The 26,744-nt window shown below is 42.8% G+C and overlaps 1 protein-coding gene across 11 annotated transcripts in view; it reads left to right on the forward strand.

Annotated features, from left to right (window-relative positions):
- Positions 1-26,744, forward strand: part of GCNT4 (glucosaminyl (N-acetyl) transferase 4) — a 47,670-nt gene that overhangs the window by 7,435 nt on the left and 13,491 nt on the right. For 3 of the 11 annotated variants that reach the window (XM_040421431.1, XM_040421438.1, XM_040421437.1), the window contains exons 2-4: positions 1,069-1,115; positions 6,479-6,552; positions 8,691-8,744. The gene's annotated coding sequence lies outside the window, so the exon portion shown is untranslated. The remainder of the gene's footprint in view (positions 1-1,068; positions 1,116-6,478; positions 6,553-8,690; positions 8,745-26,744) is intronic. The other 8 variants (XM_040421433.1, XM_040421430.1, XM_040421436.1 and 5 more) reach the window with 3 other exon arrangements.

The following is a 26,744-nucleotide window of genomic DNA, read 5'->3' on the forward strand; positions in this document are numbered from 1 at the left end:
CTATTACCAGCAATGTTGTAAGAAATTACCTGTTTGCTCCCTGGGGTGGAATTTATTGGCTTTTTTTCCGCAAGGACATTCATACATGGCGTTCTTCAATAATGACAGAATTATTGCCTTTCTTCCTGTACCACAGGACTCTAGACCCCCTTTATGTGCCTTTGTATAGCGCTTTGTTACGGTTTTATTCTGCCCCAATAAAATTCTGATTGAAAATGAACTGTGTACAAACTTGGAGGATACATTCACACGACCATATGAATGAGTCCGCGGAAGGGGTGCAGACCCATTTATTTCAAAGGGGCCGCAAAAGATGCGGACAGCACACCATATATCTGTTATGCAGTCTAGCAAAAAAGATAGAACATGTCTTATTCTTGCCTGCAATTGCGGACAAGAATAGGCATTTCTTATGATAGCGGCGGCATGTGCGGTCCGCAAATTGCGGAATGCAGATGGGCTGGTGTCCGTGTTTTTTGGATCCGCAAAACACCACAGTCGTGTGAATGTAGCCTTACAGCTCCTCACAATTCGGATGTTGTACATGGTAGTGCGCATGAGGCCTAAGTTAGGGATGAACACAATTTTGGAGACTTTTGATTTTATTACGCAACTTTCATCTATTTTTATTGGTCATGAAATAGGAATTTTCCTAGACAGTTATAGGAATAACAGCCCTGTTATAAGTAACAATTGCAGGAGCACAGAAGGGATTAAGAGTTGAAAATACTTGTATTATGAAGTATTTTACTTATGAAAAAACCCTGCAGAGTTTTGGAATAGCAGAGATTTCTCCCCTGCCAGGAGGCTTAGGCTCCGAGAGCAGAAAGAAATGAAGGTCGTTCACGGGCTGAAGTGGTGGATTGTAAGATATTATGACATATAGGACTGTAGCTGGCCAGCTAGGACCTGTCCTAGGTTGCTAGTATAGCTTATATGTGAATACAGCTAGACCTGCTAATAACCTTAATACAGTTCCTATGTTTATGTGTTAAAGACAAAAGTAGAGTTATTTACTGTGACAACATGTTTTGGATGTCATATAACTGTTATATTTTGTGTTCACAGAAGCAGAAAAAGATAATATACCTTTAAGATCCATTTTGTAATGTAAGGTAAGCTCAGTGACACAGCAGAAACAACAGAAAGCATAGTGTTAATCTGTTGTTGCTGGGCAGAAGTCTAAACTAATCACATCCAGCTTCTCACACAGCAAGAGTTTTCACCAATCATACCCAGCCTTACACACAGCCTGTCTGGGAATTCCCCTAGCAGGAGCTGCTAGAATCGTTATTCACCAGAGACAGGAGCTGAAGAGACATTCACTCCACTGAGAGCTGTGTTTTTTTATGGGAACAAGAGGCCAAAATAGGTATTTAAATCAGTTATATAATGTTCATACTGTTAGTATAGTGATTAGAACTGTATACTGAACCAGTTATATATGTGTTTACTTACAGTTCCACCAAATCAAAACCAATTGCAACCATACAATTGCAAATACAAATTGCAAGCTACAAATTGCAAGCATAAAAACCAGATTCCATACAAATTGCATACAAACTGAGAACTGCTCATACCAGATCATAAGCAATTGCATACTGCAAACTGCAAACCAAGTTGAGCCATCAGAACTATTAGTTAAACCTCAGTTATACCTCTCAGAGAGATCATAAAGTGCTTAAATAACTTAAAGTGAGAGTACAGATACTCAAGAGAGAATTATATCCACCATTTCATGTTGAATGACAAGATTGAACAGTTGAACCATCACTACCGCAATTTTGTGATATCTTTTCAACACGTGTTTTGTACATGGACTATCTGCTGCGGAGGCGGCAGTGTTATATATTATGAAAAGTTGAAGTTAATAAAGAAGTTATTTGAAGCATTTGGTGTGCTCTTTAAACCTACTGTTTTCATAGAACAGTGCTAGAGGAATTAAAGAGTACTAGACAGTATTGATGGATGTTCATCTGCCGGGACAGTGTGCGAACGAGATCAAATGTTTTTGAACCTCAAGTTCGCGGCGGGTCCCATTCATTTTAATGGCAGGCGAACCTGAAAAACCTTCAGCTCATATTTGCAGCCAATAAATAATTACTAGAAGTGCACAAATAGTCCCACAACATGGACAGTGACATACCAGATGTATTATTCGAATTTGCGATCTCCATTCATTATTTTTTTCAATGCGAAATATCGGCAATATAATTTTTGCGTACGCGCATGCGCAAATGCACTATCCAGTACCCAAATGCACTATAAAGAAAGTATATTGGTATATAACACCCCGCTTTAATCAGTTGTTTTGGGTGACGACTGGTATATCACACCAGTAGAAATTATTTGTTCCAATAACGCTTGTCCCTCTATATACCTGCAGTATTGCAGCAGAACCGCACACAACTGCCGCACAATAAAAATGCTCTATAATATACTTTCTAACATAGAAAGTATATTATAACATTGTACAAGGAAGGCAATCCATTATAATTGACATAAAGATAAAAAGTAACCTTTAATAATGTTACTATGAGGGTCCATTCACACATCCGTAAGTGTTTTTTGCGGATCCTCAAAACACGGACACCGGCAATGTGCATTCCGCATTTTGCGGAACGCACATCGCCGGCACTTTATGTCAATTATCTTGTCTGTAATTGCGGACAAGAATAGGACATGTTCTATTTTTTTGCGGAAACGGAAGCACGGATGCGGAAGTACGGATCCGCAAATGCGGATGCGGACAGCACATTTCAACCCCATTGAAAATGAATGGGTCTGCATTTTGTGGACGTGTGAATGGAAAAGATATCCCTCAAAATGAAAATAAATTAAATTATTAAAGTTAAGCAAAAAGCATAGATGTGGTAGACAATAACACGTGCTCGGCGGCACTAAATCAGAAACCATATGTCCTACCACAATCCGGGGGGTTCCAGTGCACATCCATGAATCCCAGAGGGAAAGCAAAAAACATCTATCCCTGGGCTAAATGATGATGTGGTATTGAAGGACAGGGTGGGCAAAGAACTGTCCCTGATATTGCCCTACAGGGGGTTGCTGTTCTGGCCCCGATAGCCTAACCACAGACCACCCGCCCTGATAAGAGCGACCCCGTCTGGAACATTACCCTATATAAAAATGGCCCTAGTAAGCCCCTAGCCCCTAGGCCCCTGACTTCCAGGTGATCACTATATAGATCTATGTGTTTTTGATTCATTATAAAAGTATATCGCACACCTCTGTGTATCACACACATAGATAGAACACCTATACCAGTCCTTAAAAAGGCTTTTGTGGCCCTATTAGCTAGCATTTTGTGTCCCTAACAGCCTGTCCCTGCTCCACACAGCAACCTCTCCCTACACTGTCAAAACACTGAATGTAAAATGGCGGCCAGATCAGGTTTATTTATAACGTAGGGGGTATGTCCATGTGCTGAAATGTCTCAATCAGCTGTCCTGTACCACCTGATGGATGTGTCATGGGTCAAAGTTCTTCACAATGTCAAAGAATATGGCGGGCACAAATATCTCCATATGTTCGCATGTTTGGCGAATCGCGAACACGCAAAGTTCCCCGCATAACGACCGCCGGGCGAACTGCAAGGCCATCTCTACTAGACAGTCTGGTTAGACCAAAAGTCAGAGATATCAAAATTCTTCTAAAGCCACAGCGCAAAAGGCACTTCATAGTGCTGCGCCTGTCATAAGGACGCTCATGTATATTTTCTCTTTCACAAAGCCTAATGCACTTTTCTCCTAATGCTGCCTTGCCGTCTCTACCTGCAGTCTAGTGCACTCTTCTGCCTATTTACACAGACGTGGAGGGTAACAGCCGCTTGTGTCTGTAGTGAGCAGGTATATTTGCTAATGGATTTAAATGATGTTTATTGACATTGGCTTCTTTGTCAAGCACTTAGTCCTTTAAATGTGGCTTTCAATAAAAGTAATGCTTGTCTGAACCCAGCGCTCCTTGTTATTTAATAATTATTTTATAGTTTTCATATATATAATCTGCATATTTAAACTTTTACACTGGCTGATTATCATGTTTAGTGATGAGCAAAATATAAAGATTCAATTTGGCTGCTTTATCATAAAGCGCATTTCTTTGTAAGTAGTGAGTGCAGACCCCTGTCAATGTACCCCTCAGATGCTGCATTCATAGCAGATTGTGGCATCTGACATCAATTTTACAGTGTCAAATTCCAAAAAAATTATAATAAAATCATACTTACCTCATCCATTTAATCGAGAAGAGCTCCAGCGCGAAATCACGTCGGCCGGCATGGTGACGTCATACGTCATCATGCACGGGATTTCGCAGGAGATCTTCAATCAAGAGGGTGGCGGCCGGATCTTCGCATTCAAATGGATGAGATATGTATGATTTATTTTTTTTACCGCCATTCAGGGAAAATCGATTTGTTACCATGAAGCACAAGGAAATTTAGCTTCGCGGAGAGTTGTATTTTCCCTGAAATTCAGATCGAATTAAACTTCGTCAGGTTTGATCCCTGACAATAATCCAGTTTGAAAACATTTTGTAGAGACTGTGCCTGTTTACTTGCTATTTTATCTAACAGCAATAAAATTATAAGGTATAATGATTTTATTATTTTTGTCACACTTCATTATAGACATATACATTAGCATTTGATTGAGAATGGGCCTATGTGAGACTCTGATTACACTGTTATGGCCTCGTACCATAACGGAGTCAAGACCATTATGACAAACAAGTTCTCAAATGGATCCCAACGAAACCTGACAATTTCCACTTGCTTATAATGGGGTTCATAAGGTTTTCGATTGATCTATTACTACCGTATCACAATACCAGAGCCTGCCAATGCGAAAACTATTAGAGTGAACAGTGCCACGTTCCACAGAACGATGGCTGCTTGCTTGAGTTAAACTCACTGCATCATAGGGATCTATGATCCTGTGAGTCCCAGACCGTCTGAGGGTCTACTGTCCCATAGTCATATGATGCCTTGGGTATAGGACAGTAGATCTCCGGTCGGGCTGGTCCAACATTACTATGATGCTGTGAGTTCTAGACCATCTGCAGGTCTACTGTCCTAGTCATATGATGTCATGGGTATGGTTCAGCTGGACCTAGATCACTATGATGCTGTGAGTTCTAGACTATCTGCAGGTCTACTGTCCTAGTCATATGATGTCATGGGTATGGTTCAGCTGGACCTAGATCACTATGATGCTGTGAGTTCTAGACTATCTGCAGGTCTACTGTCCTAGTCATATGATGTCATGGGTATGGTTCAGCTGGACCTAGATCACTATGATGCTGTGGGTTCGGCTTAGATGGGCTACAGTTGGCTCAGGAAATGCATCCATCACACTGACTGTATTTGACGGACAACGCTTGCTTGTCTGACAGCAACCTTAGGTTGCTTAGGTCCTCAAAATATGGTACGTGTATCCCATAGGTGCATGCCATGTCTCTGAGGGTGCTCACACTGTGCTCATTTTGTGCTTTTAATTTGCAGCAGCACAGTAGACGATCATAGCTTTGGAAGCACTTTACCAGTTTATTGGATAGAAATATTGAGAGATACTGTTAAGCAAGAAGCATTAGTGATCAATTACCTTTAAAAAAGGTTTACAATTACATACTGGGAAAATTTGCAGGAACAAGGAAGATTTTAATTTGTGTATCTTCATACTGTGGGAGAGGACTGGGAAAACATTGGGGCAGATTTATAAATATGGTGCAACTTTGAAACTGGTTTAAGACGGTCCTGAAAATGGTAGCAGATGGTTTGGACCACATTTGTCTGACATCTAAGTTTTCTGAAGCTATATAAGGCTGGGGCCACGTGAGTGTATTTATAGTGATAGCTAAAGTGACAGCAATTGCTATTTGCTTGCAAGGAAAGAACATGAAGCTTCTAGGCCTCACTGCAAAATCTATAAATCTGTCTTTTATATGGAGGCACCTCAGACACCTGCTGCCCTGATTACAGGAAAGTTGCATAGTTGCATATACAGTGAGACCTCTTTGAGACGAACACTGAAAATTGCATTGATAAGTGGTCATCTCAAAGAAGATGGCCAATATGCATTATATAGGGTGGAACTGAAAATCTGTCACAGGACATCTTGTCTGGACAAGGAGAGAGGTTCTTCCTTAAAAAGGTGGACTTTTTTGCGAAAAGGAAATAAGGAAGTTATGTAGTGACAGAACCTGTTCCTGCAGTGTTAGTAATAAATCTGCCCTAATTTGTTGTTATCAGAGATAATGTCGGTAGCAGTAGCAACTCTGGGAGGAACTGAGAAGTAATAATTCTAGTATCTGACATTAGTGATTGTGCAATGGAGTGTACTCCTTACTAGGTTATGACAATGAAGTCATCAGCTCAGTCTGTACCGCAGAGTTCAGTCTAGGAACTGTTTACAGAATTTGCATGACTGAATCATTGATTTCGCCATTGTTTTTGTTTTAGATCCTGCCATGTATTCACCAAAAGGATTATTTATCTGCCTTCCTAACAGCGGTCCGTAGTATCGAAACATCTAAGTAAGTACTTATGACCCAATGCACACACAATTTTGTAATATCATATACATTATAGATTAGCAAATCGGTTTGTTAGAATCAAAATATGATCCAAATCTTTGAAAAGATACTGAGTCTGTAGATAGCGAAGAAGGACCGGCACTCACTTTCTTGATTATATGAGACGTTTATTCAAGGCATAATAGCATCATCAAGAAAGTGAGTGCCGTTCCTTCTTCACTATATACTAGTGGGACGCCTTCCCTGAATGCCACGTGCAAAGCGCAGTGCCAACCCATCTTCTTCAAATATTGATTCCGTAGAATCAGAACTTCTACAGATTTGTTTGGGTAGAATTTTTTAGAAAGAGAAAGAATCTTATTTCAACGGAATAAGAATGGTGACAGTCCTGATTCCTTTTTACTTTTAACAGGCTCTACAAAGTCTCTTAATTTTAAGGACTGCTGAGGGTTAGAACACTGGGACATTGCCAAACTGGAAGTGATGGCATATCCTTGCAGTATGCCATCACTTCTAATAGTTGCAAAGCCTCTTATTTAGAACTGCTTATATACTGTGTTTCCCCAAAAATAAGACCTACTTCTAGTTTTGCCTCTCGCTGTAATATAAGGCACCCCCCCCCCCCCCCCCGAAAATAAGACCTGCCCGATAATAAGGCCACCCCCGAACATAAGACCTCTCCCATAATAAGGCCCCCCCCCGGAATATAATCGTCTGGACCATAAAGGCGGGCGCCGCCGCGCAACTCACTGATTGGCCGCAGCACAGCCAGAGCTGTTCAGGCAGTGCGAGGTCTCTTTAAATCAGAGAGTCGGGCACATTGTGTGGAATCTGGCTGGCATGGACACACGGGGGGGGGGGGGGGGGGGAATGTCTGATAAAGTGGTGGGGGGTTGTCTGGTGAAGGTGGGAGGAGGGGAGAGACTAAATAATCCACTGTCCACTGGCACAGGGGAGGGGGATCACTTAAAATGACACAGGGGGATCAGAGGGGGGAATCAAAATGACACAGGAGGATCAGAAGGGGGTACTAAAATGGTAATGTAAACTATGTAATCCCCCCTCTGATTCTCCTGTGCCATTTTGATTCCCCCTTATGATCCCCCTGTGTCATGGAAAAATAAGACATCCCTGAAATTAAGACCTAGCGCATCTTTGGGAGCAAAAATTAATATAAGACACTGTGTTAATTTCAGGGGAAACAGGGTAGTTATATAGTAATTCGATTATACACTCTTGTTTCTAAGGAGTAATATGAAATTACGGCCAACAGAGCTGCAGGATTTTGACTTTTCCCTCCCACATCTGACTACTTACACTAATTGTGCAAAGAGCTAATAAGAAGTGGAAGTGGCTCCCTATGAGTCAAAATCCTATTTTTTACAAGCTTTAGGACATGACAAGGTAAAATAGCCCACTGCTTGAAAAAAGTCAGATTTTGACTCATAGGGAGCCACTTCCACAGGGTGATCCTAGCGAGATAGTTCTCTTTTCTTGGGAGATACCTCTTTGCATATTGTTTTCCCATGGAGCCTTGCCAATAAGTCTCCATACCATGGATTACTTCCAGTAAGTCTCCATAAAGGACTGGCTTCTTTAAAGAGATTCAGCACCCTGAGGAGATTCAATCTCAGGAAATCACACTTGAGACAGTTGGGTGAAATTGTGACAATATGTCTCCTCTCACTAATGTATGATTCTTCAAACTTAGCACATACTCAAATCTGTATCCCTATTCATGACCTACAGTACCAAATGTTGCAAACTTTTTCCTTTTGTAGTGATGAATGTTATTTTAACCTTTAAAAACACAATTACCAACAGCACAAGTAAAATAGAAATCTATTTTCACTGAATTATTGTTGGGACTTTTACTTTTGAACATTTCCATGATGTCATTTAAGTTTATAACGTTACATTGTTGCCTGTTGCATATAAAATACTCCATACTTTACCAGTATAAAATCCTCAGCATCACTATTGCAGTGCCAGAGTTGAGGAATAAGTGAAAAGGGATCCCCTTCCCTCCTGTCACCACCATCATCAACCTTCAAGGTGCAGAATAGGTTCAATGGCTTTAAAGCAGTTTTTTTTTACTATCTTGGCCATTGGTAAAGGAATACTGCTGTGAATTCCAGCCGTCCTTCATTATGTAGGATGCAGGTAGGATCCTGAGAATCGATCATCGATATGTAAGTACCAGTAAAATGTGTATGGCATTAGATATGCAATATTTGCTATAGTTATTACAAAATTTTAGCAATTATTCAACGCAGTCAGTGCTTGAAGTGGGCCGGAACGCGGCGGTACTCAGTACCGCCACTTCCAAAAATTGCCCTGGAGAGTACCAGCACCTCTCCGTGCGCCCAGTACGTGGGTTTCCGGTACCGGAGCGCAGGGCCGGCCTTTGGGGTGTGCGGGCTGTGCGGCCATAGTAACAGGGGCGCTGGGCGGCCGACAGCTCGCAATGTAATATGCGGCAGGCGAGGCTGAACTTGTGTTCTCCCTCGGGGCGCCCCCTCCATCTAGCCCTCCCCTGTCTGACCTGATTCGTTCCTCCTCCCCTGTCTGACCTGCCTGCTGCCCCCGCCGCTGCCAATAAGAAGAGAGACGGGAGGAGGAGGGGAGGGGCTGTGGCCACTGCGCCACCAATGAAGATAACTGACCTGAATACAAAAACAGGAGGCGGGTGCTGGAATCAAATAGCCGGCACCCGACCTCTGTGACAGGGAGCTGCGATCAGCTGCAGTTGAGTTAACCCTTCAGGTGCGGTACTGGAGGGGTTAATTGTAGCTGATCGCAGCTCCCTGTCACAGAGGTCGGGTGCCGGCTATTTGATTCCAGCACCCGCCTCCTGTTTTTGTATAAGAAACGTTTGTGGCACAGTGCGCCCCCCCCCCCCCCCCAACACCCCAGTATAAGAAACGTTGGTAGGCAGTGCGCCCCCCCCCCCCCCTCAGTATAAGAAACGTTTGTGGCACAGTGCGCCCCCCCCCCCCAACACCCCAGTATAAGAAACGTTGGTAGGCAGTGCGCCCCCACCCCCCCCTCAGTATAAGAAACGTTTGTGGCACAGTGCGCCCCCCAACACCCCAGTATAAGAAACGTTGGTAGGCAGTGCGCTTTCCCCCCCAAACACCCCAGTATAAGAAACATTGGTGGCTCAGTGGGAAGTGCCAGTGAGGGTTAAAAAATAATAAAAAAAATTTAACTCACCTCCTCCAGATGATCGCGTAGCTGCCGTTCTCCTGTTTTCTTCAAGACCTGTGGTGACGTCACTGAGCTCATCACATGACCCATTACCATGGTGATGGATCATGTGATGCTAACAGTGATGTCACCACAGGTCCTTTGACAGGTCATGAAGAAAGAACAGAAGACGATCAATTGGAGGAGGTGAGTTAATTATTATTTTTATTTTTTAACCCTCATTGGCACTGCCCACTGCGCCACCAATGATTATTATATTGAGGGGGGGCCCACTGCGCCACCAATGATTATTATATTGAGGGGGGGCGCACTGCGCCACCAATGTTTATTATATTGAGGGGGGGCCCACTGCGCCACCAATGTTTATTATATTGAGGGGGGGCGCACTGCGCCACCAATGTTTATTATATTGAGGGGGGGCACACTGCGCCACCAATGTTTATTATATTGAGGGGGGGCACACTGCGCCACCAATGTTTATTATACTGGGGTGATTGGGGGGCGCACTGCGCCACCAATGTTTATTATACTGGAGTGTTGGGAGGGGCGCACTGCGCCACCAATGTTTATTATATTGGGGGGGCGCACTGCGCACAATGACGGGTTAGGGAAATTTCACAGCAGAGTGCGCATGCGCTGGGAGCCTCGCCGGCGGTTAGGGTAGGGAAAAATTATGGGCCAGTGCACAGGTGCGGTGATCGGATGGATGTTCTCAGCAGGACACCGGCCGACACTGCGCATGCGCTGGGGGGTACTGGTACAGAGAGGAATTAATGTGTGTGTGTGTGATGAGTGGGGGGGGGGGTCTGATGTGCAGGGGGGTACTGGTACAGAGAGGAACGAATGTGCGGTGGTGGGGGGGGGTACTGTACTGGTACATAGAGGAACTAATATATATGTGTGTGATGGGGGGGTCTGATGTGCAGGGGGGGGGAGCACCGGCGCCTAATAGAGTACCGGCACCTCTTTTGGCCCACTTAAAGCACTGAACGCAGTGAAATTGATTTGCGTGCAGAAAGCTTACTACTTGGTAAATTCTGCAGGTGACTGTTGAATCTGGTGTAGACCTGTAGTATTCACTGCACAAACATACAGGGTTGAAGACTGAAAAAAAGTTCTGGGCATGTTACCTTAAGAAATGTTATCCCCTTAATGTAATTACTTTCGATGACTTGTCAAAGGAATGATGTTTTAATAAGTGATTACTCTACTGCATCTTTAATGTAAAGGAAATGATTTGCTGGTAAATCTGATTTCAGCAGCACAGAAATAAAATGGTTGATGTTCTCATTTGCTTAGGAGAAATCGCAGACCTTCCGATGTTTATGTGGAGCTAGAAAAGGGAACGAGGCCAAGATCTATTGCTATAGAGAGGGGAGGGAGGCAGCCGGCAGTAACTCAGAAATTATTCACCTACACAGTCAGGAGATGTGTACAGGCATAATAATATATATGAAGTTAAATGAAAAATAGACCATAAAAATGAAGTCATACAGAACGGGCAGATATTGAGGAGCCTAAAACAACCACAGGATGGGTTTAGATTTTAGAAAACATAAGCAAAGTCACAAAATAATCCTAGGCACAATAAAGCAGTATGTTTGCAATTATTTATAGTTCCGTTGCTGTCTAAGTACAAAATGAAGCAACTTTCTAAACAATCTGCATTTAAAATTTCCCAACATTTTTCCTTCTGCAGAGTACGTGTCAGTCCTTCACGTAGTTACTGCAGCTTCTGAATCTAACCTAAATCCCCCACTGCTTCTGTTTCTGACAGTGCTCTCTAACCGCCCTCTCCCTTCTGTTAGTGTTAGGCTAGGTCTACACGGCGACACTGGTGGTGCAACAGCTGTCGTGGCCAGGATCGCAGAGTAGTGGTGATCCCATAAGAATGAATGGGATTTCCGCGGCGGTCGCAATAAATCCCAGCAATGTTGGATTTCTTGTGACTGCCACGGTAATCCTATTCACTTCTTTGGGATCACGGCTACTCTGCGATCCTGTTTGCCCTGTCTAGCCTTAGAGCTAGCAGCAGGTGTGGCAGATGTGTTTGGAGAGGATCCAATAAGAGCAAATTACACAGGCTGTAGATCAGGCATCCTCAAACTGCGGCCCTCCAGCTGTTGCAAAACTACAACTCCCAGCATGCCCGAACAGCCTACAGGTATCAGCCTACAGCAGGGCATTGTGGGAGTTGCAGTTTTACAACAGCTGGAGGGCCGCAGTTTGAGGATGCCTGCTGTAGATAGAGAGGAAAGCACATACAAGGCAGTTTGCAGAGGAAGACAGCAGCATCGTGGACACACAGACCTGAAATCAAGGATGTATTACTGCGAGGGACATATATGAAAGTAGGAACTGGTGTCAAACTGAATCTCAGGGGGTCTGAAATGTAGTGGAGCTTTTCTTTACTCAAGATAACCATAAAAATATTTAAAAATCATTGTTTCCCATGCATAAAATGTCCATAGCATTTAAGGTACAGAGGCAGGAATAATGGATAGCAAGACATTAAAGAGTAAAATACACATTTAAAGGGGTTGTCCGGGTTCAGAGCTGAACCCGGACATACCCAGAATTTCACCCAGGCAGCCCCCCTGTTATGAGCATTGAGCATGTCATGCTCCAATACTCTCCTTTGCCCTGTGCTGAATCACGAAGGGCAAAGGATTTTATGGAGTTCAGGTGACGTACCGGGCTCTCCATAAGGACATCTAGGTGGAGGCTTCTGCCCAGCAGTGAACCCGGTGACGTCACTGGCTCTGATAAAAAACGGCTAGGGCAGCGCTAAAGCCCGCCCATCAGAGCCGATGACGTCGTTGGCAGCACTGTTAGACGGAAGCCTCCGCCCAGCAGTGTGTTATTATAAACAAAAAAAGCCTTGCCCTGCGCGATCCAGCGCAGGGCAAGGGAGAGCATTAGAGCATGAAATGCTCCGATGTTCATAAAAGGTGGCTGCCTGGGTGAAATTCTGGGTATGTCCAGGTTCAGCTCTGAACCCACACAACTCCTTTAACATAAAGTACTATCAGACTACAGCATACACATCGCTGTATACATTTTTATACCTGCATGTAACCGCCTGTAATATTAATAGCGTAAGCCAAATGCCAGAGGTGCAGCATAGGTAGAGACTCACAAAAATATTTAATTGACCCCACCTAACTTTCATAACTGTCTACTGCTGAGTGATACAATGACTTAGTGGAAGAAGACCTTTTCAAAGGATCTATATATACAAAGAAAAGAAAGTATTCATATTCAAGTGGGCGGGTAAGGGGACGGCCGGCAGGCCGGTCTCCTGTACCATTTTCTACACCTGTTTTAGGTGTAGAAAAAGGTCTAAATGTAAGACAGCTTGAAGGCTGTCTTACATTTTAAACTGGTGGAGGATCCGCTGAAGTTATGAAGATACCGGAGCCTTCTCATAACTTCGGCGGATCCACCAACGGCGATGGGGTTTTATTAAGACCGTCTAAAACGCTGGTCTTAAAGGGAACCTGTCATCAACTTTGTGCTGACCCCACTGAGGGCAATATAAATTAGTGACAGAAATGCTGATTTCAGCGTTGTGTCACTCATGAGCTAAAAGTAAGTGGTTGCTTAGAAGGCCTTGAAAATAGTCACATCTACCTGAGAAGAGTCCTGGTTATTCCTAATCTCCTGCTCTCACCCATCTGCTGATGATTGGCAGTTCTCTCCTAGAGAGAAAGGGAGAAAACTAGGTAGAAGACTGTCAATCATCAGCAGGTGGGCAGGAAAGCAGGAATTCATGAATAACCAGGACTCTTCTCAGGTGACCGTGACTCTTTTCCAGGCCCAGTCTGCAATGATTGTGATGTTGGTTCTCGGCAACCACTTATTTTGTAACTTATAAATGACAGACCGCTGAAATCCACTCACCTGTCTCTACTTTATGCTGCTGTTAGTATGGGCAGCATAAAGTTGATGACAGGTTCCCTTTAATAAATGTGCTTAGCTCCTTCCTATTTAAATAGTGTTGAGCGCGAATATTCGAATAGCAAATTTTTTGAGCGACTATCGGCACTTCACTAATTCGTGAATATTTCGAACATAGCACTATAAATTTGCTATTTCGAATATTCTTTTTTTTTTTTTTTTTTTATTGTTATATTTTTTTCTTTCCCACTTCCCAAAAGTAGTTCTTACCTGTCCTGAGGATTCCTGGCTGCTCCAGTCAGTGCCCGTTGCTGCTTCTGCCGACTTCCGTGCTCATGGAGCGTCCCTATCACCATGGGAACGCCTCCATACTAGAATGTACTGTCGGATGTGAGAATTAAGTTGAAATCGCAATGCGATTACTTCAAGTTATATTAATCGAATTGCGATTTCAACTTAGCACTGCTATATTCCATATTCGTTAACTTCGTTAATTCTAGCAAGCAGACCCATTAGAAACACAGCTCTAAGTTGAAATTGCAATTCGATTAATATAACTTGAAGAAATCGCATTGCGATTTCAACTTAGACCTGGTTTACTATGGTTGGCTTGGTAGAATTAGCGAAGATGACGAATATGACGAATGTATTCGTCATATTCCTCAAAACGAAGATAACAAAGTATTCTCTATCTTCGTTTTAGCTCCATATTCGTCAACTTCGCAAATTCTAGCAATCAAATAGGAAAGTTGACTATAGAGACAGCTGTGTTTAATTCGCTATGCGATTATATTACTTTACTTTTTTTTTAATAAATAGAATAATTATAATTATCAAGTATTATAATTATTTTATTTATTAAAAAAAAAGCTAAGTAATATTATCGCATAGCGAATTAAAAACTTAGCTGTCTCTAGTCAACTTTCCTATTTGATTGCTAGAATTAGTGAAGTTGACGAATATGGAGCTAAAACGAAGATGGAGAATACTTCGTTATCTTCGTTTTGAGGAATATGATGAATACATTCGTCATATACGTCATCTTCGCTAATTCTAGATATCAAACCAATAACAAAGTTACCATAAGTTAAAATCACAATACGCGATTATTTAAATCACATATTAATAGCGATAACTAGAATAATGACGAATATTCGATTTCGACGTATATGAGACGAATATTCGCGAATTTCGTCGAAATCGAATATGGCACCTCCCGCTCATCACTATATTTAGATGCCCAGTAGTGATTTTACCGCATACTCCCACTATAGGTATACCACAAAGGTACTTGTGTTTTTTAACTGGATTGATTGTATGCAATTTGTAGAACCAGGGGTGTAGCTATAGTGGAAGTGGTTTTTACATAGCCCCAACTCAGAAGGGGCCCACCTGGGAGGAGCACTAAAAATTGTTAATGTCAGGGGAACAGTATTAGGCTTCATGCACACGAACGTTGTTTTGGTCCACATCCGAGCCACAGTTTTTGCAGCTTGGATGCTGACCCATTCACTTCAATAGGGCCGCAAAATATGCGGACAGCTCTCAGTGTGCTGTCCGCATCCGTTGCTCCATTCCGTGGTCCGCAAAAAAAATGTAACCTGTCCTATTCTTGTCCGTTTGCGGACAAGAATAGGCAGTTATATTAATGGCTGTCTGTGCCGTTCTGCAAATTGCGGAACGCACACGGACGCAATCCATATTTTGCAGATCCGCAATTTGCCAACCGCAAAACACACAACAGTCGTGTGCATGAGGCCCTATACAATGACATTATATACAGTGACAGTATATACGTGTAGGAAACGGATGGAGCTGCTGCCTGGCCCTGGTCTGAGAGAGCGATCTTAACTAGCCGCAGGAGTGAGGGTTATATGGAGTTGTTGGTAGTGAGGGGCCCATTAAAAAATTTGCTGTGGGGCCCAGTCAGTTCTAGTTATGCCACTGTGTAGAACTGCTGTACCGTGTGACCTGTACTTTTCCTTTTGTCAGAAGGTTTAAACTGAGCATGTTCGACCAGTTCAGTGAGACGGACAAAAAGTAAGGAAAAGAAAATACAACGGGTGTCACTATACACATATACACTACTTACAAAAAGTTAGGGATATTTGGCTTTCGGGTGAAAATCATGGAAAATGTAAAAGGTTCACGCTACGGTGATATTATATCATGAAAGTAGCGCATTTAAGTAGAAGCATGCAAGGGTGATTTCCTCATCTCAAACAATTTATTTAAACAAAAGCCAACACCACGGGTGTGTATACCCCCACAAAAATGGCAGTGTCTCAGTAAGGGCTTGTTCACGTGACCGTGGCGTGTTTTGCGGTCCGTAAAATTGTGCATCTGCAAAACACGGATGCCGCCTGTGTGCCTTCCGCAATTTGCGGAACGGAACAGGAGGCCCATTATAGAGATGCCTATTCTTTTCCGCAAAATGGAGGTCACGGAACGGAGCAACGAATGCGGACAGCACATGGAGAGCTGTCCGCATCTTTTGCAGACCCATTGAAATGAATGGTTCCGTATACGGATCGTATACGGAATGCAAAAATGGCCCATATATACGGAACGCAAAAAACGTTGTGTGAACAAGCCCTTAGGCTGAGTTCACGCTTCAGTTATTTGGTCAGTTATTACCATCAGTTGTTGTGAGCCAAAACCAGGTGCAAGTCAAAAACACAGAACAGGTGCAGATCTTTCCATTACACCTGATCTCTGTGTTGACTTCACTACTGGTTTTGGCTTATAATAACTGATGGAAATAACTGACCAAAAAACTAAAGTGTGAACTTATTGTCTGCTGAGGCATAGCATCCCACTCTTCTTGAAGGGCGCCCCTTAGGTCATTGAGGTTCTGGGGTACAGAGCCACTACACTGCGACTCAGCTGATCCCATAGGTTTTCAATGGGATTCAGGTCTGGAGAAAGTGCAGGCCACTCCATTTGAGGTACCCCAGTCTCCAGCTGCCATTCCCTAATGATGCGATCTCGCTGAGCTGGCGCATTGTCGTCCATGAAGATTAAATTAGTAATACATTTTCAATGGTTCCAGCACCTTGCATTTTAGAATATATATGCGCTTCGTCATGTCCTAGTGAGGACATTCTCCAGGAGAAATTTTAAAGGCAAATTGACCAATGGAGTGGAAAGTAAACCCAATATATCCCGCCCCTGTCCTGCAGCTGTCCGCATGGCTGAATGATTAGGCGAAATCTCAGATGGGGAAAACTTCTCATGTTAGTGTGCAAGTGCAAGTATTTGAAAACAGGTACTGGTAATATAAGATATACATCCACGGGCATAAGCAATAAAAATTAATAATAATAATCAGATTAGGCAGAGAATCACAGTAGAAAAAAATGACCCGCTGGAACCCGCACCTATATCGAGAACGGAGCCCCGCAAATGAAGGAGGGCGCACTGCGCATGCGCAGCCGCCCTCCATTCATTTTCTATGAATGGCTCGGCTATTTCCGTCGGCCCCATAGAAATGAATGGGAGCGGGGGCCACACATGCGTGGTACGCTCCCATTCACTTCTATTAGGATCCAGCTTGGTGGTGGCTGGACCGGAGTCCTCCAGCCACCACCTTGCGGGGCTCCGTTCTATATATAGATGAGGGTCCCAGCGGTGGGACTCGCACCTATAAGACAATATCCCAGCATTATGCCCCCATTGTCTATGATGAGACAACCCCTTTAAGCCTCATTCACATGTCAGTGTTTTGGTCAGTGATTTCCATCAGTGATTGTGAGCCCAAACCAGTACAGACATAAGAGAAAGATCTGCTCCTGTTCTGTGTTTATAGCCGTACCTGGTTTTGGCTCAAAATCACTGATGGAAATCATTGACTAAGGCCTCTTTCACACTACCGTTTTTTTTTTCCGTTTTGCAGGACGTTTTTTGCGTTCTGTATACGGTCCGTATACGGACCTGTTCATTTCAATGGGTCCGCAAAAAAAAACGGAATGTACTCCGTATGCATTCCGTTTCCGTGTTTCCGTACCTCCGTTCCGTGCAAAGATAGAACATGTCCTATATTTGCCCGCAAGTAACGTTCCGTGGCTCCATTAAAGTCAATGGGTCCGCAAAAAAAACCAGAATGCATACGGAAATGCATCCGTATATCTTCCGTATCCGTTCCGTTTTTTGCGGAACCGTCTATTAAAAATGTTATGCCCAGCCCAATTTGTTCTATGTAATTACTGTATACTGTATATGCCATACGGAAAAACGGAACCAAAACAGAAACACAACGGAAACAAAAAAACGGGACAATGGATCCGTGAAAAACAGACTGCAAAACACGGAAATAGCCATACGGTAGTGTGAAAGAGGCCTAAAACACTGATCTGTGAATGAGGTTTTAGAAGACACACAATGGTTGTGTCAGGCGAAATGTAAACATAAAATATGTAATGATTATATTTAAAGCCTATACTTGTACTGGTATGTAATCAAAATGAATAAATGTAAGACCAATTGTATATTTATAAATATAAAAAAAAATTGTATAGAGTGCGACTGCTTGAGATTACATATGGATTTGTGTGTGAACACGTATGGGAGCCATAGCATTATTATTATTTATTATTAAAGCGCCATTCATTCCATAGCGCTGTACATATGATAAGGGTTATACATACATAATACAGACAATTGCACTAATCATAAACTTCACGAGTTACAGACTGGTACAGAAAGAGAGAGGGCCCTGCCCGTGAGGGCTTACAATCTACATGGCATATGTATAGCATATGCATGCAGTACATCTATTTGGAATTACATGTGGATACAGTGTGAACGCGTACTTAGATGAGAGCCATAGTGTATGGGTGGATCATAGCTGGTTTAAGGGCATGTATGTGAAAAAGCCCAGTAAAGCTCTCCTAAGTTAAACACATGCCATAAAGACACACAATGGTTGTGTGTCAGGAAAAATATATTGCAGAGCTATATAGACATAAGATTCATAATAGTTAAAACTCATATTTATAATATGTATACAATATGAATTGATGTAAAAACCATTTGTGTTGAGAATAAGAATAAGTTCCAATGAGACAAAAAAAAGGTACTGAGCACATATATGCTAATTCCTAGTGTGAATACCACCCAAAGTAAACACAGGCGCGGTGAGGAAGCTGGCTTCTTTTCTTCACCGCGCCTTCGCCGAATGCTGAATGGTGCAAGATTTCACCAGAGCACAGGGCTGGCAGACAGATACGAGCGCTGCCTGGCCCTGTCAATCAGGACTTGGAGGGAGGCGACAAAGGTGGGAGAACGGAGCCTCTAGGAGCAGGAACAACGCCCCCCCCCCCCCCCGCTCCTAGAGGCTAATTAGCATATTATAAAAGATAGATTTCTGGCGTAACGGGGCATGGATAAAAGTAGGAATAGGCTAGTTAGGTTTAGCTGACATTAGCACATGACTAATATTAGCACATCACTAATGTCAGCTAGCTTAGTAGGGTTAAATCTGGTGACAGAAACCCTTTAAAGATGTGGTCAAGAACAGAAGACATTAACTTGGGGATTCTAACAGAAAAACAAGCAGCACATCTAGTAGTGGAATTTCCAGTAACCCCAATTTTTCATGGGCTCCCTAAAGTCCACAAGCAAGAGCATCCACCACCACTGAGACCTATTATAGCTGTTATAGGAACCCTTAAAGAGAAACTGTGTGAATGGCTTGATGAGTGCCTGCAGCTTCTGTTGAGGACCCCGGGGTACATTCATGATAGCAAGGAAGTTTTAAGAATTTTTGATACTTTTTCATGGAGTCTTACACATGGATTACATGTGATGTTTGTTCTTTATATTCCTGCATCCTGCACGACCTGGCTATCAGTGCAGTATCACACCACCTGTATAAATATGGACACTACACAGAGGAACTATGAAAATTCATTATTGATGTGTTGAATTATCTCTTAACGCATAGCTATTTTTCTTTTGATCAAAATTATTATTTGCAAACCAGAGGTGCGCCAATGGGGGCAAAATTGTCACCATTCCTGGCTAACTTTTTCATGTCATGGTGGGAAGAGAGTTACATATACTGCACTGATAACCCTTTCAGGAAGGAGATACGCTGGTACGTACGCTTCATAGATGATATCTTAATTGTTTGGGATGGTCATGTGGCGTCCAAACCGGCGTTTCTGAGGTATATCAATAATAACCCTTGTAATATACAATTTACTGGGAATAATGAAGGAGCTCAGACTTCCTTTCTCGATCTACACCTTATTGGTGATCCGGATAAAGGGACAGTACATGCAAGTCTGTAATGTAAAAAATCTGCAGAGCACACAGTCTTACATGCCACAAGTAATCACCCTGCTCATACCATTTAAGGGGTTATCCAACCCCTATAATGCCCATGCCCCTCATACAGGTTGTACTTACTGTACCCCGCTTCCCGACACCCGTGTCCCTTCTGATGCCCACACGGCCGCCACTGCATCTCCCCATCGCACTGATCAAAACATCTGGTTCTAATTAGTAAAAAAAATTAAGGTGGCACATTCATCTATAAATTCTGACTTTACCAGAACAGAATACTGCTATGCTACATGTTGTTTTACGACCTCAATGCTCTCCGCTTCTTAATTATTAATGAACAGTTCAATCATTAATTAATTGCTCTTGTTAGATTTTCTAACAGGTAGGTAATGAGAATTTTTCATGACTGGAATTTTTTGACATACTTGAAAGTCTTAGTGAAAAAAAACATGATATCTATGAGACCAGGCAGATGTTTCACCAGTCAGGTGGCAGATCATATGGTCGACTATGAAGCTATCAATAGAAAATCACCCATTGTTTAAATCAAATCTTTTTTTTTACAAATTATTATTTTTTATATGATCACATGAGTAAAAATCCAGAGTTTTTGCAGTTTTCAGATGGTTTGTATAATAGAATGATTCTGTTTTACAGGCATTTTGGCATGCCCTATGCCCACTGGACATTATCAGAGGAAGAGTATTACAATGATAGGTGACACTTTATAAAGCCAGAGCCAGATAAAACAGGACAGGATTACAACATAGACTGTAGATCAGGCATGCTCAACCTACGGCCCTCCAGCTGCAAAACTACAACTCCCAGCATGCCTGAACAGCCTACAGCTAGGAATTGTGGGAGTTGTAATTTTACAACAGCTGGAGGGCCTCAGGTTGAGCATGCCTGCTGTAGATGATAGGGACAGCTCAGCCCAGGGGTGGACTGGGAACTTAAAGTGGCCGTGGAAAAAATACTAAAAGTGGCCATGTTTTGTAGTCGGCTCCAAATTGATGAAAGCCAGGGCCAACACAAGTAGGGTATTGCGGGCCAGCAATACCATATTGTGACACATTATACCACCCCAACAGAGCCAAAGGCTACAGTCCACAAAATACTGCCAGCAGCACAAAATACATCCCCAAGAACTTCCACGGACGGCCGTGAGGAGGGCTCCGTCGGCCCCGTGAGCATCGGCCCACTGGAAATTTTCCCTGTAAGGTCTAAAGTCATCCATTCCTGCACAGTGACCTCTGCACCTGACACAGAGCACGGCCACAACATTTTCCCATAGCGGTCAATAGGCCAAATTTATAAAATTGTTCATAGCAATTATAATTAAAGGGCAGAACTGGGTAATCAGATCCTTTTTTTTTTTTCATGGGTTAAGCAGTAAGCTTAGCCCCTTGAGATCAGGGCAATTTTCCATTTTTGCTTTTTTGTTTTGAACTCCCACTTTCCAGGAGCCATACCTTTTTTATTTTTCCATTCACATTGGCATATGAGAGCTTATTTTTCAGGACAAGTAATGCTTTATAATGGTACCATCATACGTTGTAGTGGGAAGCTGGAAAAAATTCTAAATGGTGTGGTTTGGGAAAAAAATGCTGTGACTTTACCTTCATTCTGTAAGATTACATCAATACCACATTTATATAGTTTTTCTTGTGTTTTAATACTTAATAAAGTAAAAACTTTGGGGGAGATGTATTAACCCCTTAAGGACCGGGCTCATTTTCACCTTAAGGACCAGGCCATTTTTTGGAAATCTGACCATTGTCACTTTAAGTGCTAATAACTTTAAAACGCTTTGACTTATCCAGGCCGTTCTGAGATTGTTTTTTCGTCACATATTGTACTTCATGACACTGGTAAAATGAAGTCAAAAAAATTATTTTTTTTTGCACAAAAAAATACCTAATTTACCAAAAATTTGGAAAAATTTGCAAATTTCAAAGTTTCAGTTTCTCTACTTCTGTAATACATAGTAATACCCCAAAAAATTGTGATGACTTTACATTCCCCATATGTCTACTTCATGTTTGAATTGTTTTGGGAATGATATTTTATTTTTTGGGGATGTTATAAGGCTTAGAAGTTTAGAAGCAAATCTTGAAATTTTTCAGAAATTTACAAAAACTCAATTTTTAGGGACCAGTTCAGGTCTGAAGTCGATTTGCGAGGCTTACATAATAGAAACCACCCAAAAATGACCCCATCTAAGAAACTACACCCCTCAAGGTATTCAAAACTGATTTTGCATACATTATTAACCCTTTAGGTGTTGCACAAGAGTTATTGGCAAATGGGGAGGAAATTTGAGAATTTAATTTTTTTGTCTAATTTTTCATTTTAACACATTTTTTCCACTAACAAAGCAAGGGTTAACAGCCAAACAAGATTGTATCTTTATTGCCCTGACTCTGCCGTTTACAGAAACACCCCATATGTGGCCGTAAACTACTGTACGGGCACACAGTAGGGCGTAGAGTGAAAGGTGCGCCGTTTTGTTTTTGGAGGGCTGATTTTTATGGACTGGTTTTTTGACACCATGTCCCATTTGAAGCCCCCTGATGCACCCCTAGAGGAGAAACTCCCTAAAAGTGACCCCATCTAAGAAACTACACCCCTCAAGGTATTCAAAACTGATTTTACATACGTCGTTAACCCTTTAGGTGTTGCACAAGAGTTATTGGCAAATGGGGATGAAATTTGAGAATTTCATTTTTTTGCCTAATTTTCAATTTTAACCCATTTTTTCCACTAACAAAGCAAGGGTTAACAGCCAAACAAGACTGTATCTTTATTGCCCTGACTCTGCTGTTTACATAAACACCCCATATGTGGCCGTAAACTACTGTACGGGCACACAGCGGGGCGTAGAGTGAAAGGTGCGCCGTTTGGTTTTTGGAAGGCTGATTTTGCTGGACTGTTTTTTTGACACCATGTCCCATTTGAAGCCCCCCTGATGCACCCCTAGAGTAGAAACTCCATAAAAGTGACCCCATCTAAGAAACTACACCCTTCAAGGTATTCAAAACTGATTTTACAAACGTTGTTAACCCTTTAGGTGTTGCACAAGATTTAATGGAAAATAGAGACACAATTTCAAAATTTCAAATTTTTGGCAGATTTTCCATTTTAATATTTTTTTTCCAGTTACAAAGCAAGGGTTAACAGCCAAACAAAACTCATTATTTATGGCCCTGATTCTGTAGTTTACAGAAACACCCCATATGTGTTCATAAACCGCTGTACGGGCACACGACAGGGCGCAGAAGGAAAGGAATGCCATACGGTTTTTGGAAGGCAGGTTTTGCTGGACTGTTTTTTTGACACCATGTCCCATTTGAAGCCCCCCTGATGCACCCCTAGAGTGGAAACTCCAAAAAAGTGACTCCATTTTAGAAACTACGGGATAGGGTGGCAGTTTTGTTGGTACTAGTTTAGGGTACATATGATTTTTGGTTGCTCTATATTACACTTTTTGTGCAGCAAGGTAACAAGAAATAGCTTTTTTGGCACGTTTTTTTTTTTTGTTATTTACAACATTCATCTGACAGGTTAGATCATGTGGTAATTTTATAGAGCAGGTTGTCACGGATGCGGCGGTACCTAATATGTATACATTTTTTTTATTTATGTAAGTTTTATACAATAACTTCATTTTTAAAACCAAAAAAATGTTTTAGTGTCTCCATAGTCTAAGAGCCATAGTTTTTTCAGTTTTTGGGCGATTATCTTGAGTAGGGTCTCATTTTTTGCGGGATGAGATGACGGTTTGATTGGCACTATTTTGGGGTGCATATGACTTTTTGATCGCTTGCTATTACACTTTTTGTGACATAAGATGGCAAAAAATGGCTTTTTTTTTACACTGTTTTTATTTTTATTTTTTTACGGTGGTCATCTGAGGGGTTAGGTCATGTGATATTTTTATAGAGCCGGTCGATACGGACGCGGCGATATCTAATATGTATATATTTTTTTTATTTATGTAAGTTTTACACAATGATTTCATTTTTGAAACAAAAAAATCATGTTTTAGTGTTTCCATAGTCTAAGAGCCATAGTTTTTTCAGCTTTTGGGCGATTATCTTGAGTAGGGTCTCATTTTTTGCGGGATGAGATGACGGTTTGATTGGTACTATTTTGGCGTACATGCGACTTTTTTGATCACTTTTATTACCTTTTTTGGGAAGTAAGGTGGGCAAAATTTCAATTTTCTCATAGTTTTTATTTTTTTATTTTTATGGCGTTCACCGTGCGGGGAAAGTAACATGACCATTTTATAGATCAGGTCGTTACGGACGCGGCGATACCTAATATGTGTAGTTTATTTTATTTTTTTAATTTTTATTCAGTGATAAATGTTATTTTTTTTTATCTTAACTTTTTTCACTTTTTTTTACATTTTTTTGACCCAGACCCGCTTGGTTCTTGAAGATCCAGTGGGTCTGATGTCTGTATAATACAGTACAGTACAATATATATTGTTCTGTACTGTATTTTACTTACACTGAACAGAGCTATGCTTTCAGCATAGATCTGTTCAGCACCATGGACAGCAGGACGCCTGAGCAGGCGTCCTGTTGCCATGGGAACCCTCCCCGTCTGCTCAGAACTTCGCAGACGGGGAAGGGTAAGCACAGGGCTGAGGGGGGCTCTCTGGGGGCTCTCTCCCTCTCCATCGGGGGGCTGCAAAGGCACCGCAGCCCCCCGATGGAGAGGGAGGGAGCTCCCTGACCGATGACAGTTAACTTTTTCCATACAGCGGTCCGTACGGACCGCGGTATGGAAAGGGTTAAACGGCTGACATCTGCACAGATGTCAGCCGTTTATACCAGGGTGCCAGCAATGTGCTGGCACCCTGGTATACCCACTAGAAGCCAACGATCATTCATGGGGAGGCGGGCGGGGGATCGCGATCCCGCCTGCCGCACCGCCCGCCTCCCGCAACGCCCCCACCGCATGCGACACCCCCCCCGCACCACCCGCCGGCATCAAATCATGCAGGGGTGCAGGGGGGGGTGAAAAATATAGATTTTAGCCACTCTAAAGTTTCTGATCGCCGCGGTCAGGGACCGCGGGGATCAGAAACTGCAAAAAGCGCAGCAAACCGCAGGTCTGAATTGACCTGCGGTTTGCTGCGATCGCCGACACGGGGGGGTCACATCACCCCCCCTGGCGTTGTCACAGGATGCCGGCTGAAGGATTTCAGCCGAAATCCCGTTCCGTTTAACCCCTCGGGCGCCGGAATACAGATTTTAAGTCAGGACGTACCGGTACGTCCTGTGTCCTTAAGGACTCGGGAAATAGGGCGTACCGGTACGTCCTATGTCCTTAAGGGGTTAAACATAGCAACAAATCAAATTCCACGTTTCATTTTTCACAGCTTCTTTGCAAAATGAAAGGTGGAATCTGATTGGTTGCCATGAGCATCTAAGCCAGTCCTACTTTACATCAGTTTGATAAATCTTCCCCTCGGTAAATATATATATATATATATATATATATGTAACGGGGTTTTGGGGGCGCCCCCTAGTGTCTATGGGGTCCCTAACCCTAGTTAACTCACTATGCCTGACAGGCGGATCCTGAGCCTCCGCTATCTGGGAGTTGGGGTACATGTCTGCGGCAGTGCCTCCACCCAGTGGAACATCCGGGGTAGGGATGTGAGGCTCCACTGGGAACATACTTGGTGCAAATGAGACTGACACAGCCTAACTGGAATTAACTTTATATAATGCGTAACAAAATGAACCAACATACATAGAAAAATACAATAGAGTAACACAAATAACAGGGTAATGTGGATTCTTCCTCACCCACCCACCAGCACACCTGCGTCCCACCCCCTATCTTTGCCCTAATGGCCGTTGGTGCACATAGGAGAGTTGGGGCCCTTATAAGCTCTTGCTCCGCAGGGTCACTGAAGCAGCCTGAGCTGTGTAATGTCCGTCACTGGACCTCAGAGTCTTTACTGTGAGTGAGGAGACAGGTGCCCTGTGGTGATACAGGGAGAGGTTTGACTTACCCTCACAACACCATTTACCAGGCCAGTCCGCAGCAATCTCCTCTCACTGGATTCACCAGACGTCTGGACTCAGTGCTTGTCTTTGCCAGCGGTCCCTCTCTCAGCAGGTGTGATCTTGGGTGAAGCAAGTTCTCTCCGCCAGGTTCTATCTCTGTGCTGCAGTCTCTCAATGCCAGACACATGTCCTCTCTCTGGCTGAGCAAATCGTAACTTCCAGAAACTTCCAGGACCTTCCTCCTTAGAGCTGTGCAGCCAGCGTCGTTTTAGGACCTGCGATGATGTCACTAACCATGTGACTCATTTCAGCCAGTCATGTGATCAATGCTCAATGTCTTATTAACAGCATACTGAGTCCATCTACTGGGCATTTCAGATAACGCAGCCGGTGTAACTTCACAGGGTTACATGCTCCCCCTTGAAAAATACTTGCCTTCCACTGGCAAGTCCTAGCCAGGGGCTTAACAAAAATTCAACAGAAATATATTTAGCATACATACAGTACAGTTGGCACAGTAATATCCTAGCTAGCTATTTATTTAGGGTAAAGAGTCACTAACATTTACCACTTCAGCTAGTGCATGTAGGAAAGTGGCCATTTTAGATGCTGCTTGTGTCAGCGGGGCATAACTGGGCTCTCCTATATTATCATAAACTAAGGCCCTAGGGGGTTGCCGCACTCTGGTACTGTGTCTCAGTTCTCGCTGTGGGAGAGGATCTTGGGACATCAACTGTGGGACTTCGACTCCTGCCTTCGAAG

The sequence above is a fragment of the Bufo bufo genome, chromosome 2, assembly GCF_905171765.1.
Source record: "Bufo bufo chromosome 2, aBufBuf1.1, whole genome shotgun sequence".
NCBI lineage: Eukaryota > Metazoa > Chordata > Amphibia > Anura > Bufonidae > Bufo > Bufo bufo.